The following is a 17,037-nucleotide window of genomic DNA, read 5'->3' as shown; positions in this document are numbered from 1 at the left end:
GAACAAGAGCGGGCAGGTAAAAGGAATAGAAGTGGGCAGGTAACTGGAACAGGACCGGGCAGGTAACAGGAACAAGTGCGGGCAGGTAACAGGAACAAGAGTGGGCAGGTAACAGAAATAGAAGTGGGCAGGTAACAGGAACAGGACCGGGCAGGTAAAAAGAACAAGAGTGGGCAGGTAACAGGAATAGAAGTGGGCAGGTAACAGGAACAGGACCAGGCAGGTAACAGGAACAAGAGTGGACAAGTAACAGGAATAGAAGTGGGCAGGTAACAGGGACAGAACCAGGCAGGTAACAGGAACAGAAGTGGGCAGGAAACCGGAACAGGACCGGGCAGGAAACAGGAACAGAAGTGGGCAGGTAAGCGGAACAAGACCGAGCAGGTAACAGGAACAAGAGTGGGCAGGTAAGAGGAATAGAAGTGAGCAGGTAACAGGAACAGGACCAGGCAGGTAACTGGAACAGGACCAGGCAGGTAACAGGAAAAGAAGTGGGCAGGTAACAGGAATAGAAGTGGGCAGGTAACAGGAACAGAAGTGGGCAGGTAACCGGAACAAGACCGGGCAGGTAACAGGAACAAGAGTGGACAGGTAACAGGAATAGAAGTGGGCAGGTAACAGGAACAGAACCAGGCAGGTAACAGGAACAAGAGTGGACAGGTAACAGGAAAAGAAGTGGGCAGGTAACCGGAACAGGACCGGGCAAGTAACAGGAACAAGAGTGGGCAGGAAACAGGAATAGAAGTGGGCAGGTAACAGGAACAGGACCAGGCAGGTAACAGGAACAAGAGCGGGCAGGTAACCGGAACAAGAACGGGCAGGTAACAGGAACAAGACCGGGCAGGTAACAGGAACAAGATTGGGCAGGTAACAGGAATAGAAGTGGGCAGGTAACAGGAACAGGACCAGGCAAGTAACTGGAACAGGACCAGGCAGGTAACAGAAATAGAAGTGGACAGGTAACAGGAACAGAAGTGGGCAGGTAACAGGAACAGAAGTGGGCAGGTAACCGGAACAAGACCGGGCAGGTAACAGGAACAAGAGTGGACAGGTAACAGGAATAGAAGTGGGCAGGTAACAGGAACAGAACCAGGCAGGTAACAGGAACAAGAGTGGACAGGTAACAGGAAAAGAAGTGGGCAGGTAAACGGAACAGGACCGGGCAAGTAACAGGAACACGAGCGGGCAGGTAACAGGAACAAGAGCGGAGAGGTAACAGGAATAGAAGTGAGCAGGTAAAAGGAACAGGACCGGGGAGGTAACAGGAACAAGAGCGGGCAGGTAACAGGAACAAGACCGGGCAGGTAACAGGAACAGGACCGGGCAGGTAACAGGAACAAGAGCGGGCAGGTAACAGGAACAAGAGCGGGCAGGTATCAGGAACAAGACCGGGCAGGTAACAGGAACAAGACCGGGCAGGTAACAGGAACAAGAGTGGGCAGGTAACAGGAATAGAAGTGGGCAGGTAACAGGAACAGGACCAGGCAGGTAACTGGAACAGGACCAGGCAGGTAACAGGAATAGAAGTGGGCAGGTAACCGGAACAGGACCGGGCAGGTAACAGGAACAAGAGCGGGCAGGTAACAGGAACAAGAGCGGGCAGGTAACAGGAATAGAAGTGGGCAGGTAACTGGAACAGGACCGGGCAGGTTACAGGAACAAGTGCGGGCAGGTAACAGGAACAAGAGTGGGAAGGTAACAGAAATAGAAGTGGGCAGGTAACAGGAACAGGACCGGGCAGGTAAAAAGAACAAGAGTGGGCAGGTAACAGGAATAGAAGTGGGCAGGTAACAGGAACAGGACCAGGCAGGTAACTGGAACAGGACCAGGCAGGTAACAGGAATAGAAGTGGGCAGGTAACAGGAACAGAAGTGGGCAGGTAACCGGAACAGGACCCGGCAGGTAACAGGAACAAGAGCGGGCAGGTAACAGGAACAAGAGCGGGCAGGTAACAGGAATAGAAGTGGGCAGGTAACTGGAACAGGACCGGGCAGGTAAAAAGAACAAGAGTGGGCAGGTAACAGGAATAGAAGTGGGCAGGTAACAGGAACAGGACCAGGCAGGTAACAGGAACAAGAGTGGACAGGTAACAGAAATAGAAGTGGGCAGGTAACAGGAACAGGACCGGGCAGGTAAAAAGAACAAGAGTGGGCAGGTAACAGGAATAGAAGTGGGCAGGTAACAGGAACAGGACCAGGCAGGTAACAGGAACAAGAGTGGACAGGTAACAGGAATAGAAGTGGGCAGGTAACAGGGACAGAACCAGGGAGGTAACAGGAACAGAAGTGGGCAGGTAACCGGAACAGGACCGAGCAGGTAACAGGAACAAGAGTGGGCAGGTAAGAGGAATAGAAGTGGGCAGGTAACAGGAACAAGACCAGGAAAGTAACAGGAACAAGAGTGGACAGGAAACAGGAATAGAAGTGGGCAGGTAACAGGGACAGGACCAGGCAGGTAACAGGAAAAGAAGTGGGCAGGTAACAGGAATAAAAGTGAGCAGGTAACAGGAACAGAAGTGGGCAGGTAAGCGGAACAGGACCAGGAAGGTAACAGGAACAAGAGTGGACAGGTAACAGTAATAGAAGTGGGCAGGTAACAGGGACAGGACCAGGCAGGTAACAGGAAAAGAAGTGGGCAGGTAACCGGAACAGGACCGGGCAGGTTACAGGAACAGAAGTGGGCAGGTAACCGGAACAAGGCCGGGCAGGTAACAGGAACAAGAGTGGGCAGGTAAGAGGAATAGAAGTGGGCAGGTAACAGGAACAAGACCAGGAAAGTAACAGGAACAAGAGTGGACAGGTAGCAGGAACAAGAGTGGGCAGGTAACAAGAATAGAAGTGGGCAGGTAACAGGAACAGGACCGGGCAGGTAACAGGAACAAGAGCGGGCAGGTAACAGGAACAAGAGCGGGCAGGTAACAGGAATAGAAGTGGGCAGTTAACAGGAACAGGACCGGGCAGGTAACAGGAACAAGACCGGGCAGGTAACAGGAACAAGAGTGGGCAGGTAACAGGAATAGAAGTGGGCAGGTAACAGGAACAGGACCAGGCAGGTAACTGGAACAGGACCAGGCAGGTAACAGGAATAGAAGTGGGCAGGTAACAGGAAGAGAAGTGGGCAGGTAACCGGAACAGAAGTGGGCAGGTAACAGGAACAAGAGTGGGCAGGTAACAAGAATAGAAGTGGGCAGGTAACAGGAACATGAGCGGGCAGGTAACAGGAACAAGTGCGGGCAGGTAACAGGAACAAGAGTGGGCAGGTAACAGGAATAGAAGTGGGCAGGTAACAGGAACAGGACCGGGCAGGTAAAAGGAACAAGAGTGGGCAGGTAAGAGGAATAGAAGTGGGCAGGTAACTGGAACAGGACCAGGCAGGTAACAGGAACAAGAGTGGGCAGGTAACACGAATAGAAGTGGGCAGGTAACTGGAACAGGACCGGGCAGGTAACAGGAACAAGTGCGGGCAGGTAACAGGAACAAGAGTGGGCAGGTAACAGGAATAGAAGTGGGCAGGTAACAGGGACAGGACCAGGAAAGTAACAGGAACAAGAGTGGACAGGTAACAGGAATAGAAGTGGGCAGGTAACAGGGACAGGACCAGGCAGGTAACAGGAAAAGAAGTGGGCAGGTAACCGGAACAGGACCGGGCAGGTTACAGGAACAGAAGTGGGCAGGTAACCGGAACAAGACCGGGCAGGTAACAGGAACAGGACCGGGCAGGTAAGAGGAATAGAAGTGGGCAGGTAACAGGAACAAGAGTGGGCAGGTAAGAGGAATAGAAGTGGGCAGGTAACAGGAAAAAGACCGGGCAGGTAACAGGAACAAGAGTGGGCAGGTAACAGGAATAGAAGTGGGCAGGTAACAGGAAAAAGACCGGGCAGGTAACAGGAACAAGAGTGGGCAGGTAACAGGAATAGAAGTGGGCAGGTAACAGGAACAGGACCAGGCAGGTAACTGGAACAGGACCAGGCAGGTAACAGGAATAGAAGTGGGCAGGTAACAGGAACAGAAGTGGGCAGGTAACCGGAACAGAAGTGGGCAGGTAACAGGAACAAGAGTGGGCAGGTAACAAGAATAGAAGTGGGCAGGTAACAGGAACATGAGCGGGCAGGTAACAGGAACAAGAGCGGGCAGGTAACAGGAATAGAAGTGGGCAGGTAACTGGAACAGGACCGGGCAGGTAACAGGAACAAGTGCGGGCAGGTAACAGGAACAAGAGTGGGCAGGTAACAGGAATAGAAGTGGGCAGGTAACAGGAACAGGACCGGGCAGGTAAAAGGAACAAGAGTGGGCAGGTAACAGGAATAGAAGTGGGCAGGTAACAGGAACAGGACCAGGCAGGTAACAGGAACAAGAGTGGACAGGTAACAGGAATAGAAGTGGGCAGGTAACAGGGACAGAACCAGGCAGGTAACAGGAATAGAAGTGGGCAGGTAACAGGAACAAGAGTGGGCAGGTAACAGGAATAGAAGTGGGCAGGTAACTGGAACAGGACCGGGCAGGTAAAAGGAACAAGAGTGGGCAGGTAACAGGAATAGAAGTGGGCAGGTAACAGGAACAGGACCAGGCAGGTAACAGGAACAAGAGTGGACAGGTAACAGGAATAGAAGTGGGCAGGTAACAGGGACAGAACCAGGTAGGTAACAGGAACAGAAGTGGGCAGGTAACCGGAACAGGACCGGGCAGGTAACAGGAACAGAAGTGGGCAGGTAACCGGAACAAGACCGGGCAGGTAACAGGAACAAGAGTGGGCAGGTAAGAGGAATAGAAGTGGGCAGGTAACAGGGACAGGACCAGGAAAGTAACAGGAACAAGAGTGGACAGGTAACAGGAATAGAAGTGGGCAGGTAACAGGGACAGGACCAGGCAGGTAACAGGAAACGAAGTGGGCAGGTAACAGGAATAAAAGTGGGCAGGAAACAGGAACAGAAGTGGGCAGGTAACCGGAACAGGACCAGGAAGGTAACAGGAACAAGAGTGGACAGGTAACAGTAATAGAAGTGGGCAGGTAACAGGGACAGGACCAGGCAGGTAACAGGAAAAGAAGTGGGCAGGTAACCGGAACAGGACCGGGCAGGTTACAGGAACAGAAGTGGGCAGGTAACCAGAACAAGACCGGGCAGGTAACAGGAACAAGAGTGGGCAGGTAAGAGGAATAGAAGTGGGCAGGTAACAGGAACAAGACCAGGAAAGTAACAGGAACAAGAGTGGACAGGTAACAGGAACAAGAGTGGGCAGGTAACAAGAATAATAGTGGGCAGGTAACAGGAACAGGACCGGGCAGGTAACAGGAACAAGAGCGGGCAGGTAACAGGAACAAGAGCGGGCAGGTAACAGGAACAAGAGTGGGCAGGTAACAGGAATAGAAGTGGGCAGGTAACAGGAACAGGACCAGGCAGGTAACAGGAACAAGAGTGGACAGGTAACAGGAATAGAAGTGGGCAGGTAACAGGGACAGAACCAGGCAGGTAACAGGAATAGAAGTGGGCAGGTAACAGGAACAAGAGTGGGCAGGTAACAGGAATAGAAGTGGGCAGGTAACAGGAACAGGACCGGGCAGGTAAAGGGAACAAGAGTGGGCAGGTAACAGGAACAAGAGTGGGCAGGTAACAGGAATAGAAGTGGGCAGGTAACAGGAACAGGACCAGGCAGGTAACAGGAACAAGAGTGGACAGGTAACAGGAATAGAAGTGGGCAGGTAACAGGGACAGAACCAGGTAGGTAACAGGAACAGAAGTGGGCAGGTAACCGGAACAGGACCGGGCAGGTAACAGGAACAGAAGTGGGCAGGTAACCGGAACAAGACCGGGCAGGTATCAGGAACAAGAGTGGGCAGGTAAGAGGAATAGAAGTGGGCAGGTAACAGGGACAGGACCAGGAAAGTAACAGGAACAAGAGTGGACAGGTAACAGGAATAGAAGTGGGCAGGTAACAGGGACAGGACCAGGCAGGTAACAGGAAACGAAGTGGGCAGGTAACAGGAATAAAAGTGGGCAGGAAACAGGAACAGGAGCAGGCAGGTAACAGGAAAAGAAGTGGGCAGGTAACCGGAACAGGACCGGGCAGGTTACAGGAACAGAAGTGGGCAGGTAACAGTGACAGGACCAGGCAGGTAACAGGAAAAGAAGTGGGCAGGTAACCGGAACAGGACCGGGCAGGTTACAGGAACAGAAGTGGGCAGGTAACCGGAACAAGACCGGGCAGGTAACAGGAACAAGAGTGGGCAGGTAAGAGGAATAGAAGTGGGCAGGTAACAGGAACAAGACCAGGAAAGTAACAGGAACAAGAGTGGACAGGTAACAGGAACAAGAGTGGGCAGGTAACAAGAATAATAGTGGGCAGGTAACAGGAACAGGACCGGGCAGGTAACAGGAACAAGAGCGGGCAGGTAACAGGAACAAGAGCGGGCAGGTAACAGGAATAGAAGTGGGCAGTTAACAGGAACAGGACCGGGCAGGTAACAGGAACACGACCGGGCAGGTAACAGGAACAAGAGTGGGCAGGTAACAGGAATAGAAGTGGGCAGGTAACAGGAACAGGACCAGGCAGGTAACTAAAACAGGACCAGGCAGGTAACAGGAATAGAAGTGGGCAGGTAACAGGAACAGAAGTGGGCAGGTAATCGGAACAGAAGTGGGCAGGTAACAGGAACAAGAGTGGGCAGGTAACAAGAATAGAAGTGGGCAGGTAACAGGAACATGAGCGGGCAGGTAACAGGAACAAGAGCGGGCAGGTAACAGGAATAGAAGTGGGCAGGTAACTGGAACAGGACCGGGCAGGTAACAGGAACAAGTGCGGGCAGGTAACAGGAACAAGAGTGGGCAGGTAACAGGAATAGAAGTGGGCAGGTAACAGGAACAGGACCGGGCAGGTAAAAGGAACAAGAGTGGGCAGGTAACAGGAATAGAAGTGGGCAGGTAACAGGAACAGGACCAGGCAGGTAACAGGAACAAGAGTAGACAGGTAACAGGAATAGAAGTGGACAGGTAACAGGGACAGAACCAGGCAGGTAACAGGAACAGGAGTGGGCAGGTAACCGGAACAGGACCGGGCAGGTAACAGGAACAGAAGTGGGCAGGTAACCGGAACAAGACTGGGCAGGTAACAGGAACAAGAGTGGGCAGGTAAGAGGAATAGAAGTGGGCAGGTAACAGGAACAGGACCAGGAAAGTAACAGGAACAAGAGTGGACAGGTAACAGGAATAGAAGTGGGCAGGTAACAGGGACAGGACCAGGCAGGTAACAGGAAAAGAAGTGGGCAGGTAACAGGAATAAAAGTGGGCAGGTAACAGGAACAGAAGTGGGCAGGTAACCGGAACAGGACCAGGAAGTTAACCGGAACAAGAGTGGACAGGTAACCGTAATAGAAGTGGGCAGGTAACAGGGACAGGACCAGGCAGGTAACAGGAAAAGAAGTGGGCAGGTAACCGGAACAGGACCGGGCAGGTTACAGGAACAGCAGTGGGCAGGTAACCGGAACAAGACCGGGCAGGTAACAGGAACAAGAGTGGGCAGGTAAGAGGAATAGAAGTGGGCAGGTAACAGGAACAAGACCAGGAAAGTAACAGGAACAAGAGTGGACAGGTAACAGGAATAGAAGTGGGCAGGTAACAGGGACAGGACCAGGCAGGTAACTGGAACAGGACCAGGCAGGTTACAGGAATTGAAGTGGGCAGGTAACAGGAACAGAAGTGGGCAGGTAAAAGGAACAGAAGTGGGCAGGTAACCGGAACAGGACCGGGCAGGTAACAGGAACAAGAGTGGGCAGGTAACAAGAATAGAAGTGGGCAGGTAATAGGAACAGGACCGGGCAGGTAACAGGAACAAGAGCGGGCAGGTAACAGGAACAAGAGTGGGCAGTTAGCAGGAACAAGAGTGGGCAGGTAACAGGAATAGAAGTGGGCAGGTAACAGGAACAGGACCGGGCAGGTAACAGGAACAAGAGTGGGCAGGTAACAGGAATAGAAGTGGGCAGGTAACAGGAACAGAACCAGGCAGGTAACAGGAACAAGAGTGGACAGGTAACAGGAAAAGAAGTGGGCAGGTAACCGGAACAGGACCGGGCAAGTAACAGGAACAAGAGCGGGCAGGTAACAGGAACAAGAGCGGAGAGGTAACAGGAATAGAAGTGAGCAGGTAAAAGGAACAGGACCGGGGAGGTAACAGGAACAAGAGCGGGCAGGTAACAGGAACAAGACCGGGCAGGTAACAGGAACAGGACCGGGCAGGTAACAGGAACAAGAGCGGGCAGGTAACAGGAACAAGAGCGGGCAGGTATCAGGAACAAGACCGGGCAGGTAACAGGAACAAGACCGGGCAGGTAACAGGAACAAGAGTGGGCAGGTAACAGGAATAGAAGTGGGCAGGTAACAGGAACAGGACCAGGCAGGTAACTGGAACAGGACCAGGCAGGTAACAGGAATAGAAGTGGGCAGGTAACAGGAACAGAAGTGGGCAGGTAACCGGAACAGGACCCGGCAGGTAACAGGAACAAGAGCGGGCAGGTAACAGGAACAAGAGCGGGCAGGTAACAGGAATAGAAGTGGGCAGGTAACTGGAACAGGACCGGGCAGGTAAAAAGAACAAGAGTGGGCAGGTAACAGGAATAGAAGTGGGCAGGTAACAGGAACAGGACCAGGCAGGTAACAGGAACAAGAGTGGACAGGTAACAGGAATAGAAGTGGGCAGGTAACAGGGACAGAACCAGGCAGGTAACAGGAACAGAAGTGGGCAGGTAACCGGAACAGGACCGGGCAGGAAACAGGAACAGAAGTGGGCAGGTAACCGGAAAAAGACCGAGCAGGTAACAGGAACAAGAGTGGGCAGGTAAGAGGAATAGAAGTGGGCAGGTAACAGGAACAAGACCAGGAAAGTAACAGGAACAAGAGTGGACAGGTAACAGGAATAGAAGTGGGCAGGTAACAGGGACAGGACCAGGCAGGTAACAGGAAAAGAAGTGGGCAGGTAAAAGGAATAAAAGTGAGCAGGTAACAGGAACAGAAGTGGGCAGGTAAGCGGAACAGGACCAGGAAGGTAACAGGAACAATAGTGGACAGGTAACAGTAATAGAAGTGGGCAGGTAACAGGGACAGGACCAGGCAGGTAACAGGAAAAGAAGTGGGCAGGTAACCGGAACAGGACCGGGCAGGTTACAGGAACAGAAGTGGGCAGGTAACCGGAACAAGACCGGGCAGGTAACAGGAACAAGAGTGGGCAGGTAAGAGGAATAGAAGTGGGCAGGTAACAGGAACAAGACCAGGAAAGTAACAGGAACAAGAGTGGACAGGTAACAGGAACAAGAGTGGGCAGGTAACAAGAATAGAAGTGGGCAGGTAACAGGAACAGGACCGGGCAGGTAACAGGAACAAGAGCGGGCAGGTAACAGGAACAAGAGCGGGCAGGTAACAGGAATAGAAGTGGGCAGTTAACAGGAACAGGACCGGGCAGGTAACAGGAACAAGACCGGGCAGGTAACAGGAACAAGAGTGGGCAGGTAACAGGAATAGAAGTGGGCAGGTAACAGGAACAGGACCAGGCAGGTAACTGGAACAGGACCAGGCAGGTAACAGGAATAGAAGTGGGCAGGTAACAGGAACAGAAGTGGGCAGGTAACCGGAACAGAAGTTGGCAGGTAACAGGAACAAGAGTGGGCAGGTAACAAGAATAGAAGTGGGCAGGTAACAGGAACATGAGCGGGCAGGTAACAGGAACAAGAGCGGGCAGGTAACAGGAATAGAAGTGGGCAGGTAACTGGAACAGGACCGGGCAGGTAACAGGAACAAGTGCGGGCAGGTAACAGGAACAAGAGTGGGCAGGTAACAGGAATAGAAGTGGGCAGGTAACAGGAACAGGACCGGGCAGGTAAAAGGAACAAGAGTGGGCAGGTAACAGGAATAGAAGTGGGCAGGTAACAGGAACAGGACCAGGCAGGTAACAGGAACAAGAGTGGACAGGTAACAGGAATAGAAGTGGGCAGGTAACAGGGACAGAACCAGGCAGGTAACAGGAACAGAAGTGGGCAGGTAACCGGAACAGGACCGGGCAGGTAACAGGAACAGAAGTGGGCAGGTAACCGGAACAAGACCGGGCAGGTAACAGGAACAAGAGTGGGCAGGTAAGAGGAATAGAAGTGGGCAGGTAACAGGGACAGGACCAGGCAGGTTACAGGAACAGAAGTGGGCAGGTAACCGGAACAAGACCGGGCAGGTTACAGGAACAGAAGTGGGCAGGTAACCGGAACAAGACCGGGCAGGTAACAGGAACAAGAGTGGGCAGGTAAGAGGAATAGAAGTGGGCAGGTAACAGGAACAAGAGTGGGCAGGTAAGAGGAATAGAAGTGGGCAGGTAACAGGAAAAAGACCGGGCAGGTAACAGGAACAAGAGTGGGCAGGTAACAGGAATAGAAGTGGGCAGGTAACAGGAACAGGACCAGGCAGGTAACTGGAACAGGACCAGGCAGGTAACAGGAATAGAAGTGGGCAGGTAACAGGAACAGAAGTGGGCAGGTAACCGGAACAGAAGTGGGCAGGTAACAGGAACAAGAGTGGGCAGGTAACAAGAATAGATGTGGGCAGGTAACAGGAACATGAGCGGGCAGGTAACAGGAACAAGAGCGGGCAGGTAACAGGAATAGAAGTGGGCAGGTAACTGGAACAGGACCGGGCAGGTAACAGGAACAAGTGCGGGCAGGTAACAGGAACAAGAGTGGGCAGGTAACAGGAATAGAAGTGGGCAGGTAACAGGAACAGGACCGGGCAGGTAAAAGGAACAAGAGTGGGCAGGTAACAGGAATAGAAGTGGGCAGGTAACAGGAACAGGACCAGGCAGGTAACAGGAACAAGAGTGGACAGGTAACAGGAATAGAAGTGGGCAGGTAACAGGGACAGAACCAGGCAGGTAACAGGAATAGAAGTGGGCAGGTAACAGGAACAAGAGTGGGCAGGTAACAGGAATAGAAGTGGGCAGGTAACAGGAACAGGACCGGGCAGGTAAAAGGAACAAGAGTGGGCAGGTAACAGGAATAGAAGTGGGCAGGTAACAGGAACAGGACCAGGCAGGTAACAGGAACAAGAGTGGACAGGTAACAGGAATAGAAGTGGGCAGGTAACAGGGACAGAACCAGGTAGGTAACAGGAACAGAAGTGGGCCGGTAACCGGAACAGGACCGGGCAGGTAACAGGAACAGAAGTGGGCAGATAACCGGAACAAGACCGGGCAGGTAACAGGAACAAGAGTGGGCAGGTAAGAGGAATAGAAGTGGGCAGGTAACAGGGACAGGACCAGGAAAGTAACAGGAACAAGAGTGGACAGGTAACAGGAATAGAAGTGGGCAGGTAACAGGGACAGGACCAGGCAGGTAACAGGAAACGAAGTGGGCAGGTAACAGGAATAAAAGTGGGCAGGTAACAGGAACAGAAGTGGGCAGGTAACCGGAACAGGACCGGGAAGGTAACAGGAAAAAGAGTGGACAGGTAACAGTAATAGAAGTGGGCAGGTAACAGGGACAGGACCAGGCAGGTAACAGGAAAAGAAGTGGGCAGGTAACCGGAACAGGACCGGGCAGGTTACAGGAACAGAAGTGGGCAGGTAACCGGAACAAGACCGGGCAGGTAACAGGAACAAGAGTGGGCAGGTAAGAGGAATAGAAGTGGGCAGGTAACAGGAACAAGACCAGGAAAGTAACAGGAACAAGAGTGGACAGGTAACAGGAACAAGAGTGGGCAGGTAACAAGAATAGAAGTGGGCAGGTAACAGGAACAGGACCGGGCAGGTAACAGGAACAAGAGCGGGCAGGTAACAGGAACAAGAGTGGGCAGGTAACAGGAATAGAAGTGGGCAGGTAACAGGAACAGGACCAGGCAGGTAACTGGAACAGGACCAGGCAGGTAACAGGAATAGAAGTGGGCAGGTAACAGGAACAGAAGTGGGCAGGTAATCGGAACAGAAGTGGGCAGGTAACAGGAACAAGAGTGGGCAGGTAACAAGAATAGAATTGGGCAGGTAACAGGAACATGAGCGGGCAGGTAACAGGAACAAGAGCGGGCAGGTAACAGGAATAGAAGTGGGCAGGTAACTGGAACAGGACCGGGCAGGTAACAGGAACAAGTGCGGGCAGGTAACAGGAACAAGAGTGGGCAGGTAACAGGAATAGAAGTGGGCAGGTAACAGGAACAGGACCGGGCAGGTAAAAGGAACAAGAGTGGGCAGGTAACAGGAATAGAAGTGGGCAGGTAACAGGAACAGGACCAGGCAGGTAACAGGAACAAGAGTAGACAGGTAACAGGAATAGAAGTGGACAGGTAACAGGGACAGAACCAGGCAGGTAACAGGAACAGGAGTGGGCAGGTAACCGGAACAGGACCGGGCAGGTAACAGGAACAGAAGTGGGCAGGTAACCGGAACAAGACTGGGCAGGTAACAGGAACAAGAGTGGGCAGGTAAGAGGAATAGAAGTGGGCAGGTAACAGGAACAGGACCAGGAAAGTAACAGGAACAAGAGTGGACAGGTAACAGGAATAGAAGTGGGCAGGTAACAGGGACAGGACCAGGCAGGTAACAGGAAAAGAAGTGGGCAGGTAACAGGAATAAAAGTGGGCAGGTAACAGGAACAGAAGTGGGCAGGTAACCGGAATAGGACCAGGAAGTTAACCGGAACAAGAGTGGACAGGTAACCGTAATAGAAGTGGGCAGGTAACAGGGACAGGACCAGGCAGGTAACAGGAAAAGAAGTGGGCAGGTAACCGGAACAGGACCGGGCAGGTTACAGGAACAGCAGTGGGCAGGTAACCGGAACAAGACCGGGCAGGTAACAGGAACAAGAGTGGGCAGGTAAGAGGAATAGAAGTGGGCAGGTAACAGGAACAAGACCAGGAAAGTAACAGGAACAAGAGTGGACAGGTAACAGGAATAGAAGTGGGCAGGTAACAGGGACAGGACCAGGCAGGTAACTGGAACAGGACCAGGCAGGTTACAGGAATTGAAGTGGGCAGGTAACAGGAACAGAAGTGGGCAGGTAAAAGGAACAGAAGTGGGCAGGTAACCGGAACAGGACCGGGCAGGTAACAGGAACAAGAGTGGGCTGGTAACAAGAATAGAAGTGGGCAGGTAACAGGAACAGGACCGGGCAGGTAACAGGAACAAGAGCGGGCAGGTAAATGGAACAAGAGTGGGCAGGTAGCAGGAACAAGAGTGGGCAGGTAACAGGAATAGAAGTGGGCAGGTAACAGGAACAGGACCGGGCAGGTAACAGGAACAAGAGTGGGCAGGTAACAGGAATAGAAGTGGGCAGGTAACAGGAACAGGACCAGGCAGGTAACAGGAACAAGAGTGGACAGGTAACAGGAATAGAAGTGGGCAGGTAACAGGGACAGAACCAGGCAGGTAACAGGAACAGAAGTGGGCAGGTAACCGGAACAGGACCAGGCAGGTAACAGGAACAGAAGTGGGCAGGTAACCGGAACAAGACCGGGCAGGTAACAGGAACAAGAGTGGACAGGTAACAGTAATAGAAGTGGGCAGGTAACAGGGACAGGACCAGGCAGGTAACAGGAAAAGAAGTGGGCAGGTAACCGGAACAGGACCGGGCAGGTAACAGGAACAAGAGTGGACAGGTAACAGGAATAGAAGTGGGCAGGTAACAGGGACAGGACCAGGCAGGTAAGAGGAATAGAAGTGGGCAGGAAACAGAAACAGGACCAGGAAAGTAACAGGAACAAGAGTGGACAGGTAACAGGAATAGAAGTGGGCAGGTAACAAGGACAGGACCAGGCAGGTAACAGCAAAAGAAGTTGGCAGGTAACAGGAATAAAAGTGGGCAGGTAACAGGAACAGAAGTGGGCAGGTAACCGGAACAAGACCGGGCAGGTAACAGGAACAAGAGTGGGCAGGTAAGAGGAATAGAAGTGGGCAGGTAACAGGAACAGGACCAGGCAGGTTACAGGAACAAGAGTGGACAGGTAACAGGAATAGAAGTGGGCAGGAAACAGGAACAGGACCAGGCAGGTAACAGGAACATGAGTGGACAGGTAATAGGAAAAAGAAGTGGGCAGGTAACCGGAACAGGACCGGGCAGGTAACAGGAACAAGAGTGGGCAGGTAAGAGGAATAGAAGTGGGCAGGTATCAGGAACAGGGCCAGGCAGGTAACAGGACCAAGAGTGGACAGGTAACAGGAATAGAAGTGGGCGGGTAACAGGGACAGGACCAGGCAGGTAACAGGAAAAGAAGTGGGCAGGTAACAGGAACAGAAGTGGGCAGGTAACAGGAACAAGAGTGGGCAGGTAACAGGAATAGAAGTGGGCAGGGAACAGGAAAAGGACCAGGCAGGTAACAGGAGCAAGAGTGGGCAGGTAACAGGAACAGGACCAGGCAGGTAACAAGAATAGAAGTGGGCAGGTAACAGGGACAGGACCAGGCAGGTAACAGCAACAGAAGTGGGCAGGTAACCGGAACAGGACCGGGCAGGTAACAGGAACAAGAGTGGGCAGGTAACAGGAAAAGAAGTGGGCAGGTAACAGGAACAGGACCAGGAAAGTAACAGGAACAAGAGTGGACAGGTAACAGGAATAGAAGTGGGCAGGTAACAGGGACAGGACCAGGCAGGTAACAGGAAAAGAAGTGGGCAGGTAACAGGAATAAAAGTGGGCAGGTAACAGGAACAGAAGTGGGCAGGTAACCGGAACAGGACCAGGAAGGTAACAGGAACAAGAGTGGACAGGTTACAGGAATAGAAGTGGGCAGGTAACAGGATCAGGACCAGGCAGGTTACAGGAACAAGAGGGGACAGGTAACAGGAATAGAAGTGGGCAGGAAACAGGAACAGGACCTGGCAGGTAACAGGAACAAGAGTGGGAAGGTAACAGGAATAGAAGTGGGCAGGGAACAGGAATAGGACCGGGCAGGTAACAGGAACAGAAGTGGGCAGGTAACCAAAACAGGACCAGGAAGATAACAGGAACAAGAGTGGACAGGTTACAGGAATAGAAGTGGGCAGGTAACAGGATCAGGACCAGGCAGGTAACAGCAACAGAAGTGGGCAGGTAACCGGAACAGGACCGGGCAGGTAACAGGAACAAGAGTGGGCAGGTAACAGGAAAAGAAGTGGGCAGGTAACAGGAACAGGACCAGGAAAGTAACCGGAACAAGAGTGGACAGGTAACAGGAATAGAAGTGGGCAGGTAACAGGGACAGGACCAGGCAGGTAAGAGGAAAAGAAGTGGGCAGGTAACAGGAATAAAAGTGTGCAGGTAACAGGAACAGAAGTGGGCAGGTAACCGGAACAGGACCAGGAAGGTAACAGGAACAAGAGTGGACAGGTAACAGTCATAGAACGGGGCAGGTAACAGGGACATGACCAGGCAGGTAAGAGGAATAGAAGTGGGCAGGTAAATGGAACAGGACCAGGAAAGTAACAGGAACAAGAGTGGACAGGTAACAGGAATAGAAGTGGGCAGGTAACAGGGACAGGACCAGGCAGGTAGCAGGAAAAGAAGTGGGCAGGTAACAGGAATAAAAGTGGGCAGGTAACAGGAACAGAAGTGGGCAGGTAACCGGAACAGGACCAGGAAGGTAACAGGAACAAGAGTGGACAGGTAACAGTAATAGAAGTGGGCAGGTAACAGGGACAGGACCAGGCAGGTAAGAGGAATAGAAGTGGGCAGGTAACAGGAACAGGACCAGGAAAGTAACAGGAACAAGAGTGGACAGGTAACAGGAATAGAAGTGGGCAGGTAACAGGGACAGGACCAGGCAGGTAACAGGAAAAGAAGTGGGCAGGTAACAGGAATAAAAGTGGGCAGGTAACAGGAACAGAAGTGGGCAGGTAACCGGAACAAGACCGGGCAGGTAACAGGAACAAGAGTGGGCAGGTAAGAGGAATAGAAGTGGGCAGGTAACAGGAACAGGACCAGGCAGGTAACAGGAACATGAGTGGACAGGTAATAGGAAAAGAAGTGGGCAGGTAACCGGAACAGGACCGGGCAGGTAACAGGAACAAGAGTGGGCAGGTAAGAGGAATAGAAGTGGGCAGGTAACAGGAACAGGGCCAGGCAGGTAACAGGAACAAGAGTGAACAGGTAACAGGAATAGAAGTGGGCGGGTAACAGGGACAGGACCAGGCAGGTAACAGGAAAAGAAGTGGGCAGGTAACCGGAACAGGACCGGGCAGGTAACAGGAACAAGAGTGGGCAGGTAACAGGAATAGAAGTGGGCAGGGAACAGGAATAGGACAGGGCAGGTAACAGGAGCAAGAGTGGGCAGGTAACAGGAACAGGACCAGGCAGGTAACAAGAATAGAAGTGGGCAGGTAACAGGGACAGGACCAGGCAGGTAACAGCAACAGAAGTGGGCAGGTAACCGGAACAGGACCGGGCAGGTAACAGGAACAAGAGTGGGAGGGTAACAGGAAAAGAAGTGGGCAGGTAACAGGAACAGGACCAGGAAAGTAACAGGAACAAGAGTGGACAGGTAACAGGAATAGAAGTTGGCAGGTAACAGGGACAGGACCAGGCAGGTAACAGGAAAAGAAGTGGGCAGGTAACAGGAATAAAAGTGTGCAGGTAACAGGAACAGAAGTGGGCAGGTAACCGGAACAGGACCAGGAAGCTAACAGGAACAAGAGTGGACAGGTAACAGTAATAGAAGTGGGAAGGTAACAGGGACAGGACCAGGCAGGTAACAGGAAAAGAAGTGGGCAGGTAACCGGAACAGGACCGGGCAGGTAACAGGAACAAGAGTGGACAGGTAACAGTAATAGAAGTGGGCAGGTAACAGGGACAGGACCAGGCAGGTATAAGGAATAGAAGTGGGCAGGTAACAGGAACAGGACCAGGAAAGTAACAGGAACAAGAGTGGACAGGTAACAGGAATAGAAGTGGGCAGGTAACAGGGACAGGACCAGGCAGGTAACAGGAAAAGAAGTGGGCAGGTAACAGGAATAAATGTGGGCAGGTAACAGGAACAGAAGTGGGCAGGTAACCGGAACAAGACCGGGCAGGTAACAGGAACAAGAGTGGACAGGTAACAGGAATAGAAGATGGCAG

This window comes from Conger conger, chromosome 9 (assembly GCF_963514075.1).
Source record: "Conger conger chromosome 9, fConCon1.1, whole genome shotgun sequence".
NCBI classification, from domain to species: domain Eukaryota; kingdom Metazoa; phylum Chordata; class Actinopteri; order Anguilliformes; family Congridae; genus Conger; species Conger conger.
This window is presented reverse-complemented; position numbering follows the sequence as displayed.